Source organism: Protobothrops mucrosquamatus, unplaced genomic scaffold (assembly GCF_001527695.2).
Source record: "Protobothrops mucrosquamatus isolate PMUCROS unplaced genomic scaffold, P.Mucros_1.0 scaffold5243, whole genome shotgun sequence".
In the NCBI taxonomy this organism is placed as follows: domain Eukaryota; kingdom Metazoa; phylum Chordata; class Lepidosauria; order Squamata; family Viperidae; genus Protobothrops; species Protobothrops mucrosquamatus.
The window spans coordinates 12,856-25,170 of record NW_015391110.1 but is presented as its reverse complement, the minus strand read 5'-3'; the positions used below and the strand labels follow the sequence as shown (position 1 = coordinate 25,170).

General features: G+C 42.7%; 1 pseudogene; it reads left to right on the top strand.

The window, feature by feature from the left end:
- The first annotated feature begins 1,104 nt into the window (after window positions 1–1,104).
- Window positions 1,105–2,062, top strand: LOC107299656 (annotated as a pseudogene).
- The last annotated feature ends 10,253 nt before the right edge of the window (window positions 2,063–12,315 follow it).

Genomic DNA, 12,315 nt, shown 5'->3' with positions numbered 1-12,315 from the left:
CGCAGTTATTTAGGGGTGGCAGCAGATTGCATTCACGAGGGTTGTGGTGTCCCACAGTCACGGACGTTCCATTTGGAACATTCACAACTGGCTTCCAACAAACAAAATCCATTGGAAATTGACAGGAAGTTGCAAGTCACAGTCATGTTACATTGCATTGAGCAAACCACGGCGATTCACTTAATGACCGCAGCCAGAAAACATTTTGTAAGTTGACATAATTAAGTGATGTCATACTTAACGATCACACCATTTAGGAATGGACTTGCCGGTCCCAATGGCTTTCGGTAAGTGAGGACTACCTGAATTGGGATGTCATCAGTGTGGTTCTGGACAGTATTTCTTGCCTTTATGTTGTTTGGAATGGTGGACTTCTATAAGTAAAATAGGTCCTTTAAATCTAGCCGAAGATCTTGGGATCATTTCATCAATTAACACCCCCTCCATCGCTCTAAAATTAGCCAAAAAATATGAGTGTACCAACATATATGTCTATATGTATAATGTGTGCCCAGCACGTCCAGATATATTTGATGGTAACTTTGCAATTCTATTAACTTGTTATTGGCCCAACTCAACAAGTAAATTTCATAACTGAATGGTTATTTGAACTTGGATGAAACTAGACATGTTTATTGAAAATGAATCATTATTAATGATTCTTCTTCTCCAGCAGGTGACAGACAACGAAGAGAAAACCAGGAAAAGAGTTTTGAGCTGGACAAAATAGAGTATACGGAAGAGAGACATCAAAATATCAAGGGGGATCATTTCCTAGTTCACAAAAAGAGGGAAACATCTGGAAGTCACTGGAAAGGAAAAACTCACTTGGATAGCCACATAAGACAGACCGTAATGCAGGCCTCGCCCTCTGAGGAAGGAAACAGTAGCTTGAATCAAAGCTCCATCCAACAAGGGATTCAGAGTACTTTTGATGTCCTTGAGAATCCAAAAATATCAGTGGTGGAAAAGATCCATGGATGTGCCGATTGTGGGAAAAGCACAGATTGTAGATTGCAGCTGAATATTCACGAGAGGATCCACACTGGAGAAAAGCCATATCAATGCTCCTAATGCACCAAAAGCTTTAGTCAGAACAGTTAACTTTTGGTTCATGGAAGGACTCACAAGAGAGAGGAGCTCTACCAGGGCTCCCAATGCAGCAAAAGCTATAGCGAGCAGGGCAAGTTGATAATACACCAGAGGACTCACACTATGGAGAAACTGTTTGAGTGCTCGGATTGTGGGAAAGATTTCAGTCAGAATTCCTACCTGGTGATACACAAGAGGAGTTGCACAGGAGAGAAAGCCTTTGAATGTCCTGACTGTGGGAAATGTTTCAGTCGTAATAACAGCCTGGTGAACCATCAGAGGACTCACAGAGGTGAGAAACCTTATTGTCCAGAATGTGGGAAAAGTTTCAGTTATAATTCTGACTTGGTGCAACATCGGAGGACTCACACAGGAGAAAAACCCTTTGAATGTCCTGACTGTGGGAAAAGTTTCAGTCAGAATTCCAGCCTGGTGATACACCAGAGGATTCACACAGGAGAGAAACCCTTTGAATGTCCTGATTGCGGGAAAAGTTTCAGTCGTAATTCCTCTCTGGTGATACACCAGAGGATTCACACAGGAGAGAAACCCTTTGAATGTCCTGTCTGTGGGAAAAGTTTCAGTGAGAATTCCAGCCTGGTGAACCACCAAAGGATTCACACAGGAGAAAAGCCATTTGAATGTCCTGTCTGTGGGAAACATTTCAGTCATAATTTCAGTCTGGNATTCCAGCCTGGTGAACCACCAGTGGATTCACACAGGAGAAAAGCCATTTGAATGTCCTGTCTGTGGGAAAAGTTTCAGTCATAATTCCAGCCTGGTGAGACACCAGAGGACTCACACAGGAGAGAAACCATTAGTGTCCGGATTATGGGAAACATTTCATTCGGAATTCCCACCTGGTGATACATCAGTGGACTCGCACGGGGGAGAAACCTTTCAGATGTCATTTGTGGATGTTACTTCAGGCATAAATCATCCTTTATTACACACAAGGAAGTCCATATGAGGCAAAACTAAATGAGTTTATAGACGACTTGAATTTCATTTGTGATATTTCATTGAAGGTGTAGGTGAGGAATTGACTATTCGAATTCTGGCTTGATGCTTTCTAGTGAAAGATGTCTCAGAATTAGAGTTGTAAGTGGAGAGAAAGCAAAAATGAAAAAAGTCCTACTACCAGTTTCTGGTTGTCAGCAGCAGTTACTGGATATTTCCTTTTGCAGAAGGAAATACTACTCGATGTTGCTCGTGGGGAGGGACGACTGTGGGAGACGGGCAGGGTCGGTGGAGATCCAGGGTGTCTCTGGCAGATGGGGCGGTAGGCAGGAGGCTTGTCCTGTGGGGTGAAGTGAGGCAAGGTGAGGCAGGGCAGGGGTGCCATTGTCGCAGAGAAAGGCGAGGCAGGGGCCAGGGCTGCTGCTGCCTGACACCATCGGCCCCCACACACAGGGGACCAACAGTGTCTGTCAGCAGCCACAGCTGGCCAGTCCCTTGATCGGCGCACTCTAGAGCTACGCAGCCCACTGCCAGCTCAGACAAGCTGCCTCTGAGCTGAACGGCTGGCTGACAGCTGAGGAGGCGATGCAGTGGGTCCTGCCCAGGAAAAGGAAAGCATGCGAGGCCAGGAGGGATGGGACAGGGGGGAGGGAAACCAGCCGTGCTGGGATGCATCCGGCCACATGGGACCTCGGCAAGTTAGCAGGCGGCTGGTTGAAGAGGGACGGTTGCCATCTCCAGGGCATGGTGCGCGTGCCGACAGAGAGGGCTCTGAGTGCCGTCTCTGGCATGCGTGCCATAGGTTTGCCACCACTGTTCTAACCCAACAGGAGAAAGGCTGGCGGTTCTTCATCGACCAGCCCAAGCTACTTGCAACCGAAGTCCAAAAGTACTAACCAGCATAACTATGAATAGCGTGCTTGAAGCTGGGTATGGAATTTGATCTTTTCTATTCTACATTTAATTTCCTGGAAAAGATCCCCAAGAAGCAAAATACCTCCAAAAGGGAAGTAGGGGGATTTCCACCCCACCCTTATAATTCGGAAGTGGTGAATTAATCTTTTTATGGAGGATCAAAATAAATATAAAACCTGAAATTTAAAACTTAACTCTGGATAAATCTAAAATTGTTGATTGGTTAAGACTCTCATACTCTCATTCATTTTGGAAATTGAAAAATATATTGATGCTGTCATCTAGTGGTGGATGAAGATTATGACAGCTATGACTTTAATATAAGACTTGGCAAAACCTGGGAAAAGCTAATCTGTGTTTGTGACCTTCAAAACTTTAACAACAAAGAACAGCTGTGACAAAAAAGACAATAATCTGGGCTGTAGACAAAGAAAGAATTATAAATTTCAGGAAAAAAAATCTTTTGAACTATTTGGATTACAAATATATATTTAATCGGGACTCTAAAGCTATTTGCAGAGAAAAGAAAAGAAGAGGAAAACTTAAATTCTTGGCTATTATGGACAGAGACATGTAGAAAGAACATATCAAGAAAACATAAATATTCCACAGGAGGAGATATATAGTACACTGCAACTGATTCAAACAACAATGATTTTAAACCACAAAGAAATCCAAAATAACTTTGAAAATATAAATCAATCTATTTCTAAGTTAACTCTACAACAAAAAAATTCCCAGAAAACAACAACAGAGAAGGAGCAGATAAAACAGATAAATGGATACAAAATTGAGAATAGAGACTTAAAGATGGAACTTAACAAAACAAGGAAACATGATTTAATCCTAGTGGAAAAAAATTCACAAGAATTGGAAAAAACAACTTATCCCTTAAGACAGTGGTGGCGAACCTATGGCACGGGTGCCAGAGGCGGCACTCAGAGCCCTCTCTGTGGGCACGCGCACCGTCACCCCAGTCCTAGGCCTTCAGCTGGGTTTTATAAAACCTTTTCGCTTTAGGCCTCCACCGCCGTGTGCAAAAAAAAAAAAGTTTCAATCAGTCAATTCAACTTCTCGCGGGAAAAAAAATCTTGCAAAGTTGGAATTGATTGATTGAACTTTTTAGTCCCACCCAGTCTGCCATTACCACCGCAGCCACGCCCAGCCAATGGGCCACACCCACCCGGCACTCGACGATGCATAAGTGGGTTTTGGGTTGCAGTTTGGGCACTCAGTCTCTAAAAGGTTCGCCATCAGTGCCTTAAGACTACAAAATAAATCTGAGGACAAGAAAACAGATTGGATAAAATGGAACGTAGAGATGTCAGGAACATCGGAGAGAAAGGAAATGATAAGAGAAGCAGAGAGAAAGAAAAAGATTTCCAACAAACATGGAAAGGCAGAAGCCCCGTACAAAGACACTTCATCTTTACTTTTTATGTTACAGTAACATTTACGAACATACCGGAAAAACCTTTCGATACAGCAAAATACATTGATTAAGAAAGATACTTGGCAAAGGAAAAAGACCAAAGTGGAAACCAAGAAAATAGATGATGGGACCTACCAGAGAGAATATTTTAAAAAGAAACATTTGTTTGAATGTGATTAAAGAAATAGAAAAGATTTGGAATATATATGTCATTCTAAGAGGGATGAATCTCCTAAATAACATAGGATGCTTTCCCCCCCTTTTTTTATTCTATTTCTTGATATGAATAATATAAAAAAGTTGAAATGGCTTAGATAAAGGAAATGTTTCAGATATTTAAATGTGATTGCATTTAAGAAAATTATAATGGATAAAAATGTTTTGAATAAGAGTTAAAAGACTAGATGACTAGATGTATTAGATAGAATATTTAAAGATTAAACTTTTTAAATTATGGTTAAAAAGAATAAGAAATCTTGGAAACAAATATATATAAGCTTAGGAGGGATATATATTTTAAGTAATATGTTATTTTTTATGTTTCTTTACTCATGCTCTCCTTTCTTTTTTCCCCCCACTGTTTCATCTATTCCTTAAGAAATGTAAAAGTGTGAGATGGTTCATATGGAAAAAATAGAGTTAAATTTTTAAATGTAATTAATGTTTGAGAAAATCTTAACTATTAAGAATACTTAGAATTTTGTGGGAGAAACAAATTTAAATAAGGACTGTAATAGGATCTGTGATAAGGCAACCAGAATGCCTCTTATCGGAGGAAGAAGGCTCCGAACATGAAGGAGAGGAGATGGCCAGGCCTCCCTCTCCAGGACCCTCCTCTTTGGCAGTGCTTCAGGTGTCTCCCGACGGAGAAGAGATTGACCAGGAGCCAGGTGTTTCTGAGATTGGCCAGGAGCCAGGTGTTTCTGAGATTGGCCAGGAGCCAGGTGTTTCGGATAGTGAGGAAGAGAAGTTGTGGCTGGATCCACGCCAGCGTAGAAGCGACAAGTGTGCGCAGCAGAAAAGGAGACGTGCCAGAGATTAAGCTGAGTCACTGGACCACACCCCACAGGCTATAAAAGGGAGGTGGCCATTTGGACTCTGTGACGGACAAAGCTGAATCTCTGGCGAAGTAGTTTGCTGTGGACTTAATTTCCTAACTGTGTGTATTGTTTTTTGTTCTCTGAGTAAAAGTCTTAGCAGGCAGCTACGGAGCTGCTGCCAAGTTTTTCTTATCTGTGGATTGGAGTGTGGAGAAGTTCTTTAACCCTCGGCTGGCTGTTTGGGTGTGTGTGTCCGACGGGGACAGAATAGAAATATTATATTGATGTGATTATTATTTTTAGGAATATTGGGAAAAATATATATTTAATTGTTATCTATCAAAACAAGAAGAATTGTATTAATTCGATGTTTGCCATAAAGCAGGGCTTTTCAACCTTTTCACCCATTGTACCACTTTTAGGATATGGCAACATTCGAGTACCATCAGTCACCTAGCAAGGTGTCAAAAACTTGATGACCCAAAAAAAAAAAAATGAAAAAAGTGATAAAGTACAGGTAGTCCTCGACTTACAACAGTTCGCTTAGTGACTCATAGAAGTTACAATGGCACTGAAAAAAGTGCCCCCCAAGCCACAGCCGAGCAAGACACCTGCCTGCACACCCGGCGGCACTCTTTCTCCTGTCTGAGGTTTTCATTGTTGTGAGCTTTTCTGTTGAGGATTGGCAGTGGGGGTGGGATGGGGGGTGTTTGTTTTTTGTTCCCCCCATCTGTTGGGTGGTTGCAGCAGGTTTTGGTCACTTCACATGACCCTGGGACACTGTGACCATCATAAATACGAAACAGTTGCCAAGCATCTGAATGTAAATCACAAGACCCTGGAGACGTTGCAACATTCCAGTTGATCGGTGCTTCTTCTGGGCTCAGCAGAAGCACCAGGATCAGCGCCAAGCTCCAGCTGGAACCTGCCGCTGATCCTGGTGCTTCCACTGAGCCCTGACAGCCCCGAAGAAGCGCCGATCAGCTGGAAAGCGGCACTGATCCTGGCGCTTCCGCTGAGCCCTGACAGCTCTGCAGTTCCAGCTGTCTCTTGCTCAGGCTTGTGTTCAGCTCATTCCCCTCCCCCACTACTTTTCTAGGATGGCCGCGTACCACCTGCCAGATGCCAATGTACCACAGGTGGTACCCGTACCACTGGTTGAAAAGCCCTGCCATAGAGGATATTTTGGGGGAAAGAGGAAATCAACTAAAACCATTATGTGAATTATGGATTATAGAAATCAATTGTTAAGTGATTGTTCTACAAATGTAAACCCAGACAACACACTGTTCACCAATTATTGATTTATGTTTAAAAAAATCAATAAAATATATTACAAAAAAAATGAAGCTGCTCCTTTGGCTGCAGAAGTGAATGGGCTGGGCGTGGCTGTCGGAGCTAGAGGTGAGTATAAAGGACATCCCCTGAAAATAAAAACTGGTGCCTCTTTTGGAGGCAAAAAAAGAATAAGACCCAGTCTTATTTTCAGGAAAACACGGCAATCTGTAAATAATACTCATCTTCCCTTCCTTCCTGATTATAAATTTAAAATTTCAGTTTCAATCGTAGATTAATCTGGCCACTCTCTTCCTCTGATGATGTGAGCTGCAGCTAGGCTTCGACCTCTGTAATTTATTGTTGCATTGCCCGAGTCCTAAATTCTAGGAAAATACAACAATTCATTAGGCACAGTTAAAACATTAGAACGGCTAAACTAGATCTGTTTTGATTGGCATTCTTCGCAGATTCAGGGATGGTCTTCTCCATCACTGCCAGTCTTAGAAATAGAAATTGGGACATTTCAAACTGGACAACTAAGCTACGGTTTCCCTCTAAAGCAGCCATTGGTTGTGCCAGTGGGTTTGTAGCCTTTGAAAATCATAACATTACAGAGGATAAGTCTGCTTCCCTGATGTTGAGACTCTAGAAAGAGTACAGAGAAGAGCAACAAAGATGATTAGGGACTGGAGGCTAAAACATATAAGGAACAGTTGCTGGAATTGGGTATGTCTAGTTTAATGAAGAGAAGTACGAAGGGTGACAGGATAACAGTGTTCCACACTGCCACAAAGAAGAGGGAGTCAAGTTATTCTCCAAAGCGCCTGAAGGCAGACAAGAAGCAATGGATGGAAACAAGGAGAGAAGCAACCTAGAACTAAGGAGAAACTTCCTGACAGAACAATTAACCAGTGGGACAACCTGCCTCCAGAAGTGAATGCTCCAACACTGGAAGTTTTTAAGAAGAGACTGGACAGCCATTTGTTTGAAATGGTATAGGGTTTCCTGCCTGAGCAGGGGGTTGGACTAGATGACCTCCAAGGTCCCTTCCAACTTTATTATTATTGTTGTTATTTTTACTATTTAGCAGATATAACACGAAGCTGGCATGCTGGGTGCTCGTGGATGCAGCCCTGGCCAGCAGAGGTGAAGCTGGCTACCCCAGAACGTCTCACCTGATGGTGCTGCCATGTCCTAAAACCTTGGGAGCTACAGGAAATCAGTGAAAGATCTGGGATATACAGAAGTTTTGATCACCACCGAGAGTCACCCCTAAGAAAGCTGATAGCATAATTCTGTAAAATTTTCATAAACTTTTAGGGCTCAGCACGTAGCTAATCTTCACAAGCCAAGTAGCATCACATTTCATTATTTCACTTGGCTCAGTTGCTAGAAGTCAAAAACGACTTGATAGCTTTTAATCAGTGAAAACATCTTGCGATCGCCTTAGGCAGAGACTGGACAAGCATGTTCTTTTGCCTCCTGTTGTGAGACGGGGGTCAGATTGGCACAACAGTGACGAACCCACAATACAGTAGCGCCATCTGTATTTGAGCTTAAAGGAGTTAAAACCATCGAGTACTGTATTGCTAGAAAGGAAAGGAGCAGAGTGGAAGCGCCGAGGAACTTCCTCTTCCTGATCACTAACCGGAGGAAGATGGTGTGTAGGGAGGATTTTGTGCTCTTCCCAGATTGAAGCAGCAGCTGGAAGGTGAGTGGAGGGCAGGTCGGAGGAGAAGCCGGGAGCAAGCGGGGCTGTTTGGTTTCCTCCAGGGCGTCCAAGCAGAGAAGCAACTGGGCTGAAGCATCTCAGCTGCTGCTGCTGCAAATCCCTTCCCTCCCCAACTTTTACGTCCACTGGTGCTGCAGGCTGTTAAACTGGGGGCTGCGATTTTCTGCTGGTGGGAAGTTTTCAAAAGTCTCTTTCAAGTGAAGGTTGATTCTTTGGGAATGGCTTCCCTCCAGACGTTGTGAGTGCTGCATCACTGGAGGTTTTTAAGAGGAGACGGGACAGCTATTTGCCAGGAATATCAGGAATGGCAATAGGGTCTGCTGCCTGAGCAAGGGATTGGAAGGAGTAGAAGGTCCCTTCCAACTCTGTTATTCTGTTATGGACTTTCTGTTTTCTTGGCAACAAGATGGGACTGAAGCTGCCACTGGTTTTGATGGGTTATTTTTTTTTTAACTTCCATGACTTGCCAATAAGCATGGTATTTCCTATTGCTGCCGCATCTGTATATTAACCAGGTTGGACCAGCACTTTTTTAAAAAAAAAATAGCTATTGAGCTTTTGGGATGTTCACCTTGATAGGTAGTCCTTGCTTAATTCCCTGAGCCTTCAAGGTTACAATGGCACTGTAAAAGCAGACTTACATTTGGCAACACAAATTTGTGGTCATCGTAGCACTTGTTCAGAGACCTGAACAAGTCAGCAGTTCCTGTGGTTAGGAAGGTGCAGGAAGAGAAAATGCACCAATTTGGGTTCTGCCAACTTTTGCATATTTATGATGGCCGCAGAAGCTCTGTTTACAAGCTTCACAGCTAGATTCTAAGAAGCAAAATCAGTGGGGATGCCTGCAGGAAGTTGCAAGTCACTGACATATGAAATTGCCTTTAACAATCCATAGGGATTTGCTTAATAACTGCAGAGGAACAGATGTAAGTTAAGCCCTGTCATGTGACATGATGCTTAATGACCGATTGCTTAGTGACACAGAAGCCAGTCCCAATTGCGGTCAGTAAGTGAGGTCTGCTTGAATGGGGTTGTCACTAGAATAGTTGTTCTGTCCCAGCTTATGCGAGTACTTGCTCAACTGCTTTACTCATGAGGAGGAACCCCTCTTCATGGAACCAGACAGGAACCACAAAAAAAACAAACCCCTTTTATTTTTTTCACACCTGACTCAATATCCAAGACTTTGGAGGCAAGCAACACAATCAACAAAAACATGAAGCCTCAGGTGAGCTGTTGCCTTCGGCAACCAGCACCTCCCACACCTCCCCCTTTTATAGTCCAGCCAGGGTGTGGCTTCTTAATGACTTTTGCCTCTGGAGCTGCCCCACTGCCTCTCCTCTCTGTGCCTTCGTGCATCTGGGATTGGCCCCAGCTGTTCCTCATTGTCGTCCAACTCAGACTCCCCAAACTGCTGTGCCCGAGCGTGAGTAGAGGGGCCAGGCTCCTCATCTGACTGTGAGTCTTGGTGCTCCTCAGTACCTCCCTCAGACTCCAATGTTACCCCAGGCCCCTCCTCCTCATCTGAGTCCTCAGACTCGGCTGCTGGATCCACTGGCTAGTGAGGAATCGCAACAGTAGTTGTGGACAGTATTTTCTCCTCCTATTTGCAGTTAAGGACTTCCATTTGCAAAACTGGTGCTTCGAATCATGCAGACGCTTTTGGCATGATTTCATCATTTATAAAACATACAAAGAACAGCTGCAGGAATTGGGCATGTTTGGTCTAATAAAAAGAGAGACTAGGGGTTATTTTGAAAAGCTAAGTAGGGTTAAGCTTCCATCTTCAAGTTTCTGTCTCTAGCAAAACTAAGTGTTCATGAATTGTCTTCCACCCCCCAAGATGAATAACTGGCTGGAGGAGTCCTCACCGACATGATAGCAGTGTTCCAATATTTGAGGGTCTGCCACAAAGAGGAGGGGATCAACCTATTTTCCAAAGCACCTGCAGGCAAGACAAGAAGCAATGGATGGAAACATATCAAGGATAGGCACAACCTAGAGCTAAGGAGAATTTTCCTGAGAATTTTCCTGAATTTTCTTCATTATGGGAAATTTTTCAGAGAGATTGGACAAGCATTTGTCAGGAATGGTAATAGGGTCTCCTGCCTGAGCAGGGGGTTGGACTAGAAGGCTTCCAAGGTCCCTTCCAACACTATTATTCGGTTATTTATCAGTTAAACCCCCCACATCTTTAAAGTAGCTCAAAAGCTTTGACTGTAACCATTTTGGGACATTTTTTCAGGTTTGAAAAACATGGATTTTTTTCATATATACATTTGTAGATGTGCGTATCTGTATTTCTCTCTGTATGTGTCAGAGCCCACATCTTAAGAAAGCAGAACTCTTGGAAACAGTTTCTTCCAAGCAGGAACTTTTATTAAGAATAGGAGATAGCAGGCATAATAGACAGGATCTGAGGGATTCCCTTTACAGATCGGTATTTTAAAAGTGTCCGGGCGGTGTAGACCGGCAAATCCCCAAGTGTTAAGTTCATTAAGAAAGATAACATCTATCCGGCTCCGTTTGTGCATGATCATTCCACAGCTCTTCACACCTCATTTTGAGGACAGAGAAATAAACCAGGTCCTGGAGGTTTGTATCTCCCCCCCCTCCCTTTTCCCCAGCTGCCCAGTTAGGGAGGAGAAGTTCAGAGGGATGCATAGTATAGGAGGCAATTTGTTACATTGTAATGGATAGCAGACACAAAGGCAAATAAACAAAAGGTTACATTGTAGTGAATAGAGGAAGTGAAAGCAATAAAACCTGCATGCATACCCCCCTCCCCCTTGGGAGTATGGCAGAATCCAGGGAAAGGTGAGATTTGGTTTTAGATCAGAGGAGATAGTTAGACATGAAATATAAATGGATTCTGACAGTATGCATATATCTGCAATTATATAATCTATCTCTTATCACTTCCAGATGTATTTGATGATAAACCTTTGCAATGCTAAGAATTTGTGATTGACGCAAATCAACAACTGAATTTGATTGAATGGATATTTGAACTTGCATGTTGGTAGTTTTCCATGTGTCAAATGAATCATAAATAATGTACGAGCTTATTCTAGCTGAAAAGATCATTGGCACTACCCATCCTTTTCACAACCTGTTTTCCTTGTTACCTTGTGGGAGGAGGCTTTGTGGTATCCGCAGCAGAACATACAGATTCAACCATAATTTCATTCCATACAGCATTAACCTTGTAAACTCTCAGGCTTCCTCCTTCCGTTATATATTCAAGATGGACAGTATTTAATATTTATTTGTTATGTATATGTAGAGTGTTTACATGTGCTTCATTGATTTCGAAAAAGTTTTTGCTAAAATAAGACATAGCAAACTATTAGAAATCCTGAAACAAGGGGGACTAGATGACAAAGACATCCAAATAATAAAGAATCTGTATTGGCATCAGGTAGCAAGTGTGACACTAGGCCAAAAATACTCAGCTGATGCAGAAATAAGAAGAGGGGTCAGACAGGGATGTATTCTATCTCTACTGTTGCCGGCATCAAAGTAAACGGTGTTTATATCAACAATTTAAGATATGCTGATGATACAGTTCTGCTTGCCAGTAAGCATGAAGACCTTCAGCTCCTCATCAACAGAGTCACAGAAATATCTGAAAAATACGGCTTGAAGCTTAACACCTCAAAAACCAAGATCATGGTCGTCAGCAAACAACCCATTAATTTACCACCAATAAATTCAGAAGGAATACCACTAGAAAAAGTTGAAAGGATCACGCACATGAAAGCTGGGACATGACCGTTGAAGTAAAGACAAGGATAGAAAAAGCCCGAACAGCATTCTTCAAAATGGAAAAGTCTTCTGCAGTCATGACATAAGCCTAAGACTGA